Source organism: Theropithecus gelada, chromosome 7b (genome assembly GCF_003255815.1).
Source record: "Theropithecus gelada isolate Dixy chromosome 7b, Tgel_1.0, whole genome shotgun sequence".
Taxonomy (NCBI): domain Eukaryota; kingdom Metazoa; phylum Chordata; class Mammalia; order Primates; family Cercopithecidae; genus Theropithecus; species Theropithecus gelada.
In genome coordinates this window covers 33,659,509-33,676,064 of record NC_037675.1, presented here as the reverse complement: position 1 = coordinate 33,676,064, position 16,556 = coordinate 33,659,509, and the positions used below count along the sequence as shown (strand labels likewise).

Below are 16,556 nucleotides of genomic sequence, written 5' to 3'. Positions count from 1 at the left end.
ATGCTCTGCTAATTAAATTCACTTGGGCTTTCACTCAGGAAAGGTATAATATAAGCAGGATAAACAGAGAGAAGCATATTTACAGCCAGGGCTTTAAGAAGCATAGAACCCTGCTTTATAAATGTGTGACAAACCCTCACAAACTTCCCTGTTGTAGGTTTTAAGTTCATAGGGCCTTCCTGAGAGAAGTCCTTCAAAGATGTAGGAGTGGAACAATAGCATCAACCACTGAGCCATTTACTTAACTGGGTATAACACTGAGGCATTTACTTAACTGTCAATAATATTTAAGACAATTGCCTATGAATGAGAGATTGCTCTACACTAAACGTATGTATTCCTCTTCATTCTAGGGCAATGTTTCTCAGAAAGTAGTCCTCAGATTATCAGTTTCAGAATCAGCTGGTACATTCACTAAAATGCAGATTCCCAGGCCCAGTGAGGACTGAACAAACCTTAGTTTCCCAGGTGAGTCGGTTTTGACTGTCACTCCCAGGTGATGCTTACTCAGAGTAAATCTAGAGAACTGCTAAGAAGAGAAACCACTGTCTTCTAGTTCTCGTACTACAGGTGGTGGTCATGAAAGTGGGCAAAATATTCTGTACCTAATCTCATAACTCTGTATAGATCATTGTGGGAAAAGAAAATAGGTTTTGTGGGCGTGCTTAGGCAGGCGGCGGGGCGGCTAGAGTGCCCTGGGGAGGGCTGTGCCGGGTTGCTTTCTGCAGCCGCGTCTCGGCCAGCTCTCCTCGCCGTCCCCGGGGCGCTGTGCGTCTCCAGTACGGGACCGAAGCCGCCTGCCATAGCGGGCGGCCAGATCCGCGTCCCACCTCAGCGCCCGGAGGACATGCGGGAGAGAGAATGAGCCAGAGGGACACGCTGGTGCATCTGTTTGCCGGGGTATGTGGTTGTACAGTGGGAGCTATTCTGATATGTCCACTGGAAGTTGTAAAAACACGACTGCAGTCATCTTCTGTGACACTTTATATTTCTGAAGTTCACCTGAACACCATGGCTGGAGCCAGTGTCAACCGAATAGTGTCTCCTGGACCTCTTCATTGCCTAAAGTTGATCTTGGAAAAAGAAGGGCCACGCTCCTTGTTTAGAGGATTAGGCCCCAATTTAGTGGGGGTAGCCCCTTCCAGAGCAATATACTTTGCTGCTTATTCAAACTGCAAGGAAAAGTTGAATGATGTATTTGATCCTGATTCTACCCAAGTACACATGATTTCAGCGGCAATGGCAGGTTTTACTGCAATCACAGCAACCAACCCCATTTGGCTTATAAAGACTCGGTTACAACTTCATGCAAGGAACCGTGGGGAAAGGCGAATGGGTGCTTTTGAATGTGTTTGTAAAGTGTATCAGACAGATGGACTAAAAGGATTTTATAGGGGCATGTCTGCTTCATATGCTGGTATATAGAGACTGTTACCCATTTTGTTATTTATGAAAGTATAAAGCAAAAACTACTGGAATGTAAGACTGCTTCTACAATGGAAAATGATGAAGAGTCTGTGAAAGAAGCATCAGATTTTGTGGGAATGATGCTAGCTGCTGCCACCTCAAAAACTTGTGCCACAACTATAGCATATCCACATGAAGTTGTAAGAACAAGACTATGTGAAGAGGGAACAAAATACAGATCTTTTTTTCAGACACCAGCTTTGCTCGTTCAAGAAGGTGGTTATGGGTCTCTTTACCGTGGTCTGACAACTCATCTAGTGAGACAGATTCCAAACACAGCCATTATGATGGCCACCTATGAATTGGTGGCTTACCTACTCAATGGATAGCAGCATGAGGGCTGCTGTACTGCAGAAAAAGAAGACCAAAAGATGACAGTTGTCCATGGAATATGGAAGCCAGCATGGCAGACAGAAGAAAAATAGTTTGGGAACATGTAACTATTATAAGTGGAAGTTTTGTTGTAGGAATTATAGTGACCACACCACATTTCTTGGCCTTTCAGTAATGTGGAGAAGAAAAAAAAAACCTCAGAACCTCCAAGGAAATGCCTTTAGAAGCACTCCTCTCTCAAAATTGCCATTCTCTCTACCATGTCCACCAGACACAGTTGGGTTTTGTTGATTTATGGCAGTCTTTTAAACAAAGCCATCTTTAATTTTACATACTGTATTGTAACTATCCAAAGATAGTATTGGCAGTCATAAATCTATAACTTCTGGCTTTTGTTTAATTCCAGTAAAATCACAACAATGACAATGAGATCGTCAGTATTATTTTCACATTTCCCTGAGAGGACCTGGCACAATATTTTATATTTAATTATTTGCAGTAGTCACTGTTTTTGACAACCAATGAAATAGCGTCTAAATATCTTGTATATTTTTTAGCATCAAAATGTTTCAGTTTCCACTGCTAACAGGTGCTTGATGTTTAGCCTAATGTGTATATTTAAATTGTTAACATACCAAACACACATGATAATAGTTTGGGACAAAATAACTAGTAAATTGTTGATTCTTGGCTATTTCGCTGAAAAAAAAAAAAAAAAGAAAATAGGTTTTGTTGGGACACAGCTTTCATTAAATAGAGTCACCTTTGATAATTAACTAAATTTGATGGGCAGATAATAAAAGTCACATAAAAGAGAAAGATTTATGTTTATGTTTAATATATTTTTATAGTCATACATGCTATAAATATTGCTTCATGAATGCATTTTAAACATGAGATTTTCCAAACACATTTACTTTTAAAAATCCAAATTAGTTCTGTTGGTATTCTACTTTTAATACTTACTTCATCACTAGATGGCCAGATCTTTATTATGTTTCATGTCAACCAACTCTGACTTTCACTGAAATATCTAGATGAGAGATATTTATCTTGAGAAAAACAGAGATTTATCTTAAGAGAGACAGATCTAACATACATTGACTTTCTTTAGATTTCTGATTATATTCTATATGACATGATCATCATAAATCTGGGACAGTGTGGTCCATGCCACCTACCTAGACAAAAAAGTTAGATTAGCAAAAAAAGCTTTCCCCAGTCTGACCCCAATCTCCTTTTAAAATTGTTATCTCTCATTACTTTCTACATAATAATCTTCCCCAGGCAATTTGTCTATTTATCACTGGCTCCCAAATAGAAAGGCTTCCTACCCCTGAGTTTTGCAAATATTTCTTCTGCATGAAATGCTTTCTCTAATCTGCCCTTTTACTTTGATGAAACCAAAAAGTCCTCTAAGGGCCAACACAAACAACTCTTTCATTTCCCCAAGTCTATGTCTCTATTCATCCACTATGTATCGCTGACCACCTTGCATTGGCAGAGATCTATCTGCTAGTCTTCGCTTCCTAACTAAATTATGAGCTTCTTAAAGTTAAGGACTTCCCAATATATTTACGACCCTGTCTGACACATCAGAGTTACTTGGAAACTTGACCTCAACATTTAAAAAGATTTACTAAGAGATCCAATAATAAATTGTTCTAATATGCCATATGGAGTTTAACATTTAGTTACAGTTAACATCTTGCATCTACGCTCTAGTGGAGAAACCACATCCAGTTTCACACAGTTTACTGGAGACATCAAGGTATAAGGAAAATAAAAGAATGTTAATGACTAGGTAAGTAGGGCCTTTATACCTTAACTGAAATAAAATTCATTTCTGTGGTGATACAGTCATTCTCTGCCACAGTCGATTAATTCCTAATCTGCTGCATATTCACTCTTTTCCTGATAGTCAATAATTTTACTTCATTAATCAATTTTACTCATTAATATCTTATTCCTATTTGATAAATTTTTCTGAAATCAACTTCTCAGTTGGGATTTCCTCATGAAAATATTTTACCACCTAAAAATTATGTAATAAACAAGATTGTTGTTGCAAATTCTGCAAACATTATTTTGTGAATTTATAGAAATACTTAAAGCATGATTTTTTCGTATCCTTTATATATTGTGTAAAAATAGCTCCTTCATAATACTTTTTTTTTTCCTGAGACAGGGTCTTGCTCTGTCACCCAGACTGGAGCACAGTGGTGCAATCACAGATCACTACAGCCTCGATACTCCAGGCTCCAGCTATCCTGCTGCCTCAGCCTCCTGAGTAGCTGGGACCACAAGCATGTGCCACCATGCCCAGCTAATTTTTTTTTTTCAGTAGAGACAAGGTCTTGCCATGTTGCAGGCTGGTCTTGAACTCCTGAGCTCAAGCAATCCCCTGCCTCGGTCTCTGAAAGTGCTGGGATTACAAGGCCTGAGCCAACTGGTTCAGCTCATAATATTTCTAATTGTGTACAAGGTATCTTTTAAAAAGACTATCAGTCTGGTATATTTCACTCTACCTAATTAATTCACAGAATTGTGTGTTTTGTTTTGATTTAATTGGTTTGTTGCATTTGTGATTGGTTTCTTTTCAATACATTTTCTCACAGAGAAGAAAATTTTCATTTTAGTCAATGCCATTTCATTCCATGACAGAACATCCCCTAGGGTAGCCCTCAGGGTATGAGAAATATGCTGTGGGACTGTGTCAGAAAAACAGACCCAGAGTGTCAGTGGTGCAGGCTTCAGAGTCCAATTCTTGTGAAACTAGAGTTTGTAATGGCTTCACATAGCTCCCTCAGTCAGTTGCAAACAACATACCAATATTAAATTGAGTATGACATTTTTTGAAAGAGAAAATTACACAGCAGATATTATAGCTGCTAAAAATTATGGGCATTTTATAGGGCAAAGTCTGATTTTTAATAAAGATCTGAAATAATGACTTTAAGTTTGAGCAATTAGTTAAGAGTTTAAGGTACAATGGTTTCAAATTAGACTTGTATACATGGCAGAAGAACCCAAATGGCCCAAGACACGGGCCATCTGATTTGCTACTATGAGTCTGTGTAGGTTTGTAGTAGGCAGAAACTCAGAAAGTGCCACTCATTCAACTTACATGAATGTGAAATGATAGAAATCCATTATTGTGTTTTTCTGTTGAACTCAAATCATGACTATAAATAAAAATGAGGCAATATCTTATTTGCTCTAGTTTTACTAACACAAAGACCACAGAAAGCAAATGAACAAATACAAACTTATAACTCAGTACTTCTCGATTTCATTATATTCTTCAAGATAATTATTATTATTCCCTTTTTATAGATAAGAAAATTGATTACAAACTGTATTAGGCAATGCTTGCATTGCTATAAATACTTAACACTGGGTAATTAATAAAGAAAAGAGGATTAATTGGCTCATAGTTCTGCAGGCTTTACAGGAACCATGTCAGCCTCAAAGGAGGCCTCAGGAAACTTACAATCGTGGTGGAAGATGAAGAGGGAGCAGGTGTGTCACATGGAGAATGCAGGAGCAAGTGAGAGAGAGAGGGGAAGGGAGGTGCCAAATACTTTTAAATGACCAGATCTCATGAGAACTCACTATCAGAAAGACAGCACCAAGCCATGAGTGAGCCCTCATAATCTAAACACCTCCCACCAGGCCCTGCCTCCAGCATTGGGGATTACAATTCAACATGATATTTGGGTGGGGTTGAAATCTGACAAACATATATATCCAAACTGTATCACAACACTTATTAATAAATGAAAGGAAAAGGAGAAAAAAATGGCCAAACATGGTAGTTAAACTTTTGATGATAGAATACCTAAATTGAGGCCAAACATATGCCAACTAAATGAGTGACTCTTCCATACTTTAAATGTTATGGCACGCAAAGTTGTCCCTGGCTGTATATAAGTGATGGATTTATTTATTTTTATTTTATTTGAGACAGGGTCTTGCTCTGTCACCCAGGCTGGAGTGTAGTGGCACAATCACATTTCACGGCAGCCTCGACCTCTTGGCCTCAAGTGACCCTCCCACCTCAGCATCCTGAGTAGCTGGGACTACAGGCATGTGCCGCCATGGCCAGCTAATTTTTAATTTTTTTTGTAGAGATGGGGTCTCCCTATATTGCCCAGGCTGGTTTCAAACTCCTGGGTTCAAGCATTCCTCCCACCTTGGCCTCCCAAAGTGTTGGGATTATATGCATGAGCCACTGCAGCACTCTAGTGATGGACATTTTCGAGATGTGCATTCAGAAAGAGGAATGGGAAGAAAATAGCAACTCAGGAGAAAGGTGAGCAAGCCTAGGGGATAGCAGTAGAGCTGTAGCTTGAATGGAGAGTAAAGTCTTCTTGGCTGGAAATGAAAAATTAATTTGGTGTGATGGCTGGCAGTATCGTTAAAGAAAATGCAAACTATATTCGATTTAATCCAATATGATTATAATGCATGCAAGTCCCTTGTAAGAAATTTTATGACTTTATAAAGATCAAAAGGCAAAAGAATATTCTGGGTTTCTAAGAAAGTGAAGGAAAATTGGGTAAGAGGCTGGTGGAGTAATCTAGACATAAATAGATAAAGGCCTGGGCTCCTAGGCCAGATAGGGAAATAGAAAAACATGATTCCAAGAGGCCTTGTCAAGGAAGATGCAGCAGTTCTTGGTGGCTGGTGGCTCCCATTTGGGAACAAAAGGGGAGAAGAACAGTGAAAATTATTTTCAGCTTCTATAGCCAAGGAGCCTGGCACGTTGGAAGGATATAATGACAGAAAAGGTGGAAAAAAAGAAAGTGGTAAACTTAATTATTATGGAAATTTTCAGGTGACAACAGTATATAAAACTAGCAGTCTTCTAGAGTCAATATAGGATGGAACCGTAGCATGCAAAGTGGGAGGACACTAAACAGAAGATGTAGATCTGGACACCACTGCCTATAGTGGTGGCTACAATCATCCTAAATGATAAGATTCCTAAAGGAATATGCATACTATATAAAGAAGAACAGATAGTCTAGAATCCACAGCCAAAGGGTGGCAGGAAAAAAAGTACTCAATAAAAAATGGGCCTAAGATGTAAGGGGACCAAAAGGAAATTGCAGTCATTTACTGTTAATAATCTCAACAGTAAGTGGATGTTAGACAATACTTGGAGGTACAAGTAATCCACGCTATGGTTTCAATGATGGTGTCCCCTTAAAAATTTATGCTGAAACTTACTCCCCAGTGCAACAGTATTAAGAAGTGTGGCCTTAGGGAGGTGATTAAGTCATGAGGGCTTAGCATTCTTATAAAAAAGATTCAAGGTCGAAGGGAGCATGCTCTTGCTTATCCATTCCTTCTGCCATGTGAGGACACAGAGTTCACCCTCTCTGGAGAATGTAGCCACCAGGCACCATCTTGGAAGTGAAGACTAGACCCTCATCAGACAGCAAACCTGCCAGTGCCTTGACCTTGGACTTCACTTCCCAGCTTCCAGACTGTGAGAAAATAAACTTCTGTTCTTTATAAATTACACAGTCTCAGGTATGTTATTATAGCAAAATAAACAACGAATATAACCCCACATAGCATAGCCTAGACTAACTGCAACAATTAGACAATCCACTACCACCATAGTGACGAAGAGCCAGTCAAACAATTTAGAAGAGTGATGAACCCATTAAACCCATGATTCTTGGCTGCTGTGACACTACAATAATCATGAACACCTTGCTTAAAAACTAGAAAGTAGTGGGAATGTGGAGGAGTGAGCAAGGCAGACATTGCATAGTTTCTAATTGTGTCAGTGGGTACCCAAGGTGGGAGCCATTAATATATATGTTAAAAGGCAAAGAGGCCTGCACAAATTCCTATGACCAGTTAGTATGAAGAGCAGCAAATAACCTACACAAGTCCCAAGGCCCTCTGGTTCTTGCAGCATCATCTCTAGTTGTTTCTCTGTATTTCAATCAAAGATGGAATAATTGGGTATCATGGATACTTTTTTCCTTCATATGTCTTACCTTATGGCTTAAAAGAAGCAAATTTTACAGTCCTCTTGGGTGAGTCACAAGGACTACGTTTATAAAAATCTACATTTATAAAAATATAAAATAGAGTTAAATAGAGTTATCAGAACTACCCAGCCTAAACCACTCTTTTAAGTAGGTTTTGTTACTTTCTCGAAGTATTAAAAATCTATGCATGGTCTAGGTGAATGGAGAACAGGGTGAACAATGCTGCTTTCATTATTATTCCATCTCTTGGGGAAGCCTGGTCCAGTTAAAACACATTTGAACTGGTCACTGATTTACTTTTCTTTTTTAGGTGACATGAATTTTTGTAAATTAATGGTATTTAGCATTTATTTTTATTATTTATTCATTTTTAAACAGAGTCTCACTCTGTTGCCCACGCTAGAGTGCAGTGGTGTGATCTTGGCTCACTGCAATCTCCACCTCCCAAGTTCAAGCAGTTCTCCTGCCTCAGCCTTCTGAGTAGCTGGGATTACAGGCATGCCACCACACCTTACTAATTTTTGTACTTTTAGTAGAAACGGAGTTTCACCGTGTTGGCCAGGCTGGTATTGAACTCCTGGCCTCAAGCAATCCACCCACCCCAGCCTCCCAAAATGCTGGGATTACAGGTGTGAGACACTGCGCCTGGCTGTATTGAGCATGTAGAAGTTAGAATGCCACACTGGTATGTCTGAAAGATAAACCACTGTGCAGTATGTTGGGCTTCTTGCATGGTACACAGCTAAGGTGAATTGGGGGAAGTAGCACAGGTTAAAACTGGATATCCTCGTTTGTATTATCCACTACTGTAGTGTTTAGGGAGTTTCACTTTAGAAAGGAAGAACTGGAACCCAAAACAAGTTATCTTTTGTATCTCAGAAATTTATAGCTATAAGACAAACTCAAATCTACAAAATTAAAATAAAAATCCAAACCCTAGAAAATTAATTCAACATCTTTATTGGGGAAAGGAAGAACAAGAGCCCTTTTCAGCCTCTGTTTCTAAAAGTGATCTATATGAAATATGCGCAGTGTGTGCTGCTTAGGGAAACCCAGTCAGTGTCACCATCAAAGACAAGGAACTTTCCTCTACAAGGCAATCTTGTGCCTTCTTGTCATTTGTTAAACTGACTTAAAACCGTTTACTAAACCAATTTGCAAACTTAGCTTAGTGACCAACCAGCTCTCACTTTTTTATATTATTCTTATGAAATGGAGGTTACTTCAAAAAGGGGCTATATATAAAATTAACCATAAATTATGTAAAGTGATTTGTTTATTATTGCACATTTGTTCCATGTTTGCATCCATAATTTACAGACTAAAACTTATATTTTATTAATTTATATTTATAAAAAAAGAAACAATTCATAAGATTTGCAGTCAGGAAAAAGATGTCGATTTAACTTTATAAATAATAAACACAAAATAACAATAAAATTACATTGGGCTTTATTGTAACTTTTCAATTTATGCCTTAGAAATATAAAGAAATTTCTAGAAATTTAATGAAAACTTTGTAGCACAATTAAATGTAAAATAAGTTTTAACATGCATTTCTCCTGCCAATTGGCATACATAATAGAAAAATGGTAGAGAATAGGTTAAACAGTCTAAAAGGATTTTAACCTTAAATTTGACAGAAGTTAAATGGCTGTGACATTGGGTTCTTCTGCTTTATTCCAGCTAGTAATCCACCCTCAAAGTTCCTGTCAGGTAAATGACCTTGTATTTCATTAACTGATAATTAAATGGATTTATTCCACTAACGGTTTTAATTAAAATGCTAGAAATATTGATTACCCCTCTCATCCTTATTCCCCCAGATGAAAAAAAGGTTTTAGGAATGTTTATTTAGAGAAGACAGAGAATTAAATTAGATTGAATCTCTATGAGACCCGAAGACTGGTTCTTTCATTTCTGCTGCTCAAGCAGAAAAAGGTTTCAATTTTTTGATGTTTGATTAATTATTTTGAAATCCATTTATGCTTACCTTGGTGTTTAATTAAAAATGTCATTTTTAGCATAATTAAATTGGCTATCTGTGGAAGACTAACTTCAAACTTATATTTTAAAAATGCAATGCCTTTTTTTTGGTAAAAGAAACTTTTTAGTTATTTGCTTTTTCAGTAGAGGTACCGCCTCATGAATGAAAAACTAAGGAGAGCTAGAGCTTAATTGGATTTCCTACATTTGAATATTAGGCCACATATGCTTATGACTAGTCTAAGTTTATTTGGCTGTGCTCTTTAATCTATTAGTGATTCATTCATCCTAACAAACACAGAGTATGCTTTTCCAAATGTGTTGGATTTCATAGTGTTTACACTGACAAAATGTACCTCATAAAAGCTGTCTTCGCATGCCTGGGTGCTTTTCTTCAGCACTGATTCAAGTAAGCTAAGATACAGTTTCTACTGTCAGTTCTGTCAAAGCACATCTAGGCGACTGGAAACCATTTTCACTAAACATCAGAGCTGATAATGACAGAGTGCGAAGTGTAATAAACAAGAAAGGAAGACCCAATCCTTCTTGCTTAAGGTGCTTACCAAGAGGAATACCCTTCTATGTGCTCACCAAAAAGGCAATTCTGAAAATGATCACTGCTATTATTAACAAAATAGTGCTAAAATACTAATTTCTATAAAGGCAAATCATCATTCACAAGAAAGCCACAACCTGAGAGATAACCAACAGAAACAAAATATTACTCAAGAATGAGACATTTTTATTGTAATTTTTAAGCAAATCCAGCTCAAATCAACATTTTTCTAAAATGTCTGTTTTTAAAACAATTCCTTCTAAATTCTCTTCCAGCTAAGTGTGGGACTTAATGCATAGTTGTAAACTGCTGAAGTCACAGAAATAGGAACACATACAATTCTCATGCTTATGACTACTGAGGCCACAAGAACTAACAGCCTCCTTTTGTATTACTTTAAATGAAAAGACAATTAAGGGAATTATACTGATCTAAAGATTGTTGATAAAGCCCTATTTTGGTACACTTCCTTATAGCACAATTTGCCTTTTTAAAAAAATATTGCTTAATGGTATACCTTTCTAGGGTATACTCTTGTGATGGAGAAAAGCCCATACAGTCATGCTGATCATACGATACTTTGAATTGTTTGATTTACTTCAGAGGGGCTACTGATTATGTTTGTGCTCTGAATAACAAGGCATATTTCATGGAGTTGGGTAGACTAGAATTATAGTGGCCTAATGTCCCACAGGCAGGAAGTCCTGTGTTTCAATTGCTCCAAAGAAGAGTAACAGCACTCATGTGGTGCCAGTATCTGTTGCCTAGATTTTAGCATTCTAATTTCAACATTGTGGATTTTTTTTAAGACTTAGAAATCATTGGTGCATCTTTATCCTGTCTTATTAATTATCAGAAGAAAACTTTGGCCAAAGCTTTTGCCAGACAGCTGCACTTAAAAGCTGAAGATGCCACTTAAATTCTGCTCAGTCTTCTTATTAAAAGACAAGGGAAAAGGGTAGGACATATTCATTGGCAAAAAGAAGACTGCAAAAAGTGAATGTGAGAAGGATTCTCAGCTCTTATTTTTCTTACCAGTTAAAGGAAACAGAAATGGTCATATATCTCAGTTTTCTCATCTACCAAATGGAAACAATGCCTAAGGAGAACAGTCTTCCGGCTCTGAAAGCACTGGCATCTGCAGATCTGAAGACCAATGAATACCATTTCTGGAATTATAATTGCATCAGAAGTTCAAATTTGCACAGAAGAACAAAGACTCAGAGATAAGGGATGTTGGCCTGAGCTAATATATACTTGGAAAATGTCACATTTCATTTTTATAATAATATATGAAGCAGGGTTTCTCATAATATCTACTGTTCCTGGTTTTTAAACAGTATCCACTTGTCAAGATTACTAATGGTTTTACCATAAGTTTACTTTCTTGACTGTTGTTTTGGGATATAGTGACATGGTATGCTCTCAAATACATATGGAAATACTTTCAAGATATCAAAATAGTTGTAGTGCCTTTCCTATGAACTTTAAGAAACTAGCAAGATTAGTAACTTTATTTTTAACACTGATATATGACATATTTTAACTTGTCTGTATACAAAAGTAGAGCTGTTAACAATTGCAACTTTCCTCAAGTATGCCATGAATCACCGTATTCCTTTTCCCTTTTTTCATGCACCATTGCCACTATCTTACCTTCAGCAGTTTTGCTAGATTTCAGTGAAGATGGAACTAGAGGGCACACATTAGAATTTTATATCAGTTCAAGAAGGGGAGAAAAGAAAGACATATGAAGCCAGAATGACATTCATTGAAGGTTCCCTAGGGAAGATAACACATGTTTTTGTCTCTCACCTGCTAGGCATGCTAAATCAGTGCAATGATAAGCTAATTTATGAAATATATTTCATTGAAACCTGGACATCTTTACTGTTGCTAGTTCAGCCATTAGAATTTCAGGAATAATGGCAGCCTAATTTTTAAAACATAAAAGACTTGAATTTTCTGATATAATGCTTATGGTAGATCTTGCATGCAGCTTCAGATTTCTAATTAAAATAATTGTTACTACACAGTTGCTTAGCCTAAGCTCAGAATCTCTATTTATGTCTCTCTGAAACTTGTCATATTAGTGTTGAATACCATTATTTTTTCATTACAGTGTCAAAGTGATTGGGTTTGTGAGAATATATATATCTGTTATATATTATTATAGATCTATTATATATTATTATGTATTATATATTATTATAGGTGTTCTCAGATACACAACTGACATTTAGGTTTTTAAGTGGCCCTTTCTAACGCCTTATAGCTCCAATGTCCAAACTTAGCTTTTTACCCACTTTTTCAATACTCAATATTGACTCACTTTTCTTCAAAACTATGACTTTAACAAAGCGATCAGGCAATCACAACTGGAAGAGTTGGCCTGGAGATGATAAGATGATTCCAGTGGTGCATGCTTCAATATTTCCAGGTGGGCACCATTAAAATATAATGCCATCATGGTAGCCCTCGAAATCAATCTTGTTTCATCAGCAATAGAGCAGATAGTTTTTCATATAATCAATGCTTTCTCCAAGGAATGGCAAATTAAACGTGGATCAAATTAAAAGCATCTAAGCATAAAATTAGAGTCAAAACAAGAATTTTCCATTAAAAAGTGCCATTCAGCCTTGTGTGATATTTTTCTCAAAGACTCCTTTTCCCTGCCAGGCTCTGATCCTCCTGCCAGGTTCCCAAGAACTGTGTATAAACAGTGTCTGCCTCCTTTATCAACCACCTGCTCCACTTGCCAGACTTACTTGAATTCAACACAGCCCTGGTTTGAGGCATGTGAGATCATCAATATAGGAGTAAGTTCCCCTGTCACTCATATTAGGCAGTGCCATCAAGAAATAGACAATGTAGGTGGGTGTGGTGACACAACCCTGAAGTCCCAGCTACTCAGCACGCTGAGGAAGGAGGATCACGTGAGCCCAGGAGTTCAAGTCCAGCTTGGGCAACACGTGAGACCCTGTCTGTAAAAAAAATAAATAAATAAATAAAGTTTAAAAATAGAAACATAAATGATCAGAGGAGCCCAGTTATGAAATCGATTGTGTCTTCACCCACAAATATATTGACAATCAGCAATGATGGGAAAATAAATGCAACAAACATTTCTGATAGCTTAATGGGATTTAAATAAAATACTCAAGGTTGAAAATGTCCTCGGTGCTACATTGCTCTTTTAAGTATATTCCTTCTAGGATAACATAGCTTTGCCTAATACTATATATACAAAAAATAATTGGGTTTTAATTTAATAACCTAATTTTCCTATATACAGAGTCAAAATTTAAATAGAATCTAACCTTTTAAGATTAGGTCCCTATAAAAAATAAACATTCTTTTTCTTTAGTTAGATAATAGCACCACCTTTAGCTGTGCACTAATGCATGTTTTACAGCAAAGATGACAGAAAATTTAGGCTGGTCACAGAAATAAATCCATAATTGAGAGAGGACTGGCTTGTAACTTCAGTGTTTGAATGATCCATTGATTATGGTATATATACCCGTTAGTCTGTCAAACACCAGAAATATCATGGTGGCGTTTTAGAAAAGCAGAGGTCTCTCCTGACAAAGACTGAAGGGAATTTTATTGGGTAATCATATGGAGAACTACTGAGCTCTTTGTGAAAGCAATCAGGGACATTAAGTGAGAAGGCTAAAAATAAATTATATATTTAGAGAAATGCAGACATTTCAGTTTGTGATGGTTGGTGAGGAGAGAGAATAGAGAAAAGGAAACAGAGGCAGAGAGAAACAGAGGCTAAGGGATTTTAAAAAATGTTGGTCCCCAAAATGCAATAGAGAAATAAAGCCATCCAAGGCCTTGTTATACAGACTTTGTGCAACTTTATAGCAAACCAGGAAAAAAGATTTTGAGTACTTAAAACCTTTTTTACTTCCTAGGTCAGTAGAACTCTCAGGAACATCCTAGAAACAACTCCCCCGGGCAGTATTTACAGAGATCAAATGGATGTCTCAAGAAACCAGTACCATGTTAGTTTCTTTGCTCTAACATTGCCAGATATAACCTAGCTAGGTTAGAAATTACTGACAGCTTTCCTCTCTGATGCGAGCCTAGATACACTTGATAGAGAGAGAGAGCAATGACCTTCACAGAAAATGTCACTTCTCCGGGTATTATCTGACAACATTTGGAGTGGCAATTTCTTATTCCTAACACCCCTTCAGATTCCTGAAGAATAACTCCAACTCCATTTGCAGTAAGCTCTGTGTGGACATTGGACTTACAGTGCTTTTGTATCACTCTGTGGTAAATAGAAGATCACCAAACAAAATCAGACCATTTAACATCCAATGATCTGTTAGAAATGGTCTACTCCAGCAAGCGTCTCATCCTCAAGGGTCTGCAACTGAGTAACTTTCATAAGTCAAAATTATGTGCTCTCTAAATGTACACACATGAGCATCACAGGACTCATTAATATTTCAGTGTGTCAGGTGAATATATCTATAAGAAATAGGGAGAAAAGGCAAATAACTGCAGTCAACATTATGAGTTTATTTAAGCCTACAGATTGAATCTTAACAGAAGATGAAGAACTATGCATTTTTAATTTCTATCTCAGATGGCTTAGTCTGAGCAGAGAATCAAGACTAAGTATCAAGTTCATTACAGTTCACATGTCCATAACTAGCCAAGTATAACAACATGTCCATTTTCAAAAGGACACGTCTCTGTCTTTATGTCTTCCTGATGACATACAGATGGCATAAGGAAAACCTGTAACTCTTGTTAAATAGCTCAAATGTTTAAAAACAACAACAAAGAAAACATGCTCATAAATCAGGAGGGAGAAAAGGAAAATGGAAAAGGAGAAAAGCAGGAGACAAAAGAATGTATGGGCCAGGCGTGGTGGCTCATGCCTGTAATCCCAAGACTTTGGGAAGGAAAGGCGGGCAGATCACAAGGTCAGGAGTTCAAGACTAGCCTGACCAACATGGTGAAACCCCGTCTCTACTAAAGATACAAAAATTAGCTGGGCATGGTGGCGGGTGCCTGTAATCCCAGTTACTTGGGAGGCTGAGACAGGAGAATCGCTTGAACCTGGGACGTAGAGGTTGCGGTGAGCCAAGATCGCGCCACTGCACTCTAGCCTGGGTGACAGAGCGAGACTCTGTCTGAAAAAAAAAAAAAAAAAAAAAAAAAAAAAAAACAAGAAAAGAATGTATGAAGAAAATGAAGAAGGAGAGGAAAAACAAAAAGAAGAGAAGGTGGCAAACAGAATACCTTTCTCAAGATAATATCCATCCTGGTAGGTGGGTTTTACCATTGATTCCTACTTTCTACTTTCGGGGCTAGAACATTTCAATCATCCATTAGGATAACAAACACAATGATAATAGAGTACCTTTTAAGAGACTCAGAGCATTAATCTTACTTACTACATTTGTTTCATAAGAGTTATATTGAAATGTACAGATTTGTTCTAGTTGTCCTAGTAAGTCTCGATTTATCCTTTTATGTTGTCATGAAAACATTTTTTTATTGTAATGAAAACATTCTAACACTATGTGAAACTCTAATTGTATTGCCAATTTCCTTGTCATATGGTATTCCCATGGTACAGTATTAATACTGATATACTTTAACTGTGCTTCATGTATAAATTTATACACACAGAGGCATATGCATTTTTAATGGGATTTACCTGAATAATGTTAATAGGGAATCACACATGTAAATCCTTGTGCATCGAAATAAAAATATATCTCTGCATTATTCTCAAATAAGGTTTCTTGAGGGATCATTTAATGTTTATGGGGAATTCATTTATATTTGTAACCAATTTTAATCATCTGAAGGTCACAGCATGTGGAGTATTTTTTTTAAATGTTCCTTTCTGCGGTGAATGAATGAAACAGACTATGCTCAAATTTGTTGCTCTCCTCTGAGCCCATTTAAAAATGAGATGCCTAATTTTAAGGACATTTTCCCTCTATGTAAAAAATAAATCAACTTAGTGAAAGAAAAAACTATACAGCTGCCAAGTATATGTAAGTTCAAAAGTTTTTCTATTGCCTGAAATGGAGACATACGAAATTACATTAAAGTTTTAAACAGAAACAGAAGTTTTCAGCCAATGTAGATCAAAATCTATTAGAGATAGAATTGTTTTGACAAAAACTGTGTAAATACAATGCCACTGGCTGCAAGCCTAT

At 37.0% G+C, this 16,556-nt stretch overlaps 1 protein-coding gene and 1 pseudogene across 2 annotated transcripts in view; one reads left to right on the top strand and one right to left on the bottom strand.

Annotated features, from left to right (window-relative positions):
- Positions 1 to 16,556, bottom strand: part of AKAP6 (A-kinase anchoring protein 6) — a 516,267-nt gene that overhangs the window by 187,154 nt on the left and 312,557 nt on the right. The gene's annotated exons all lie outside the window — the stretch shown is intronic.
- On the top strand, positions 665 to 2,497 carry LOC112629322 (annotated as a pseudogene). The gene has a single exon (XR_003120576.1). The product of XR_003120576.1 is annotated as a solute carrier family 25 member 36 pseudogene (transcript).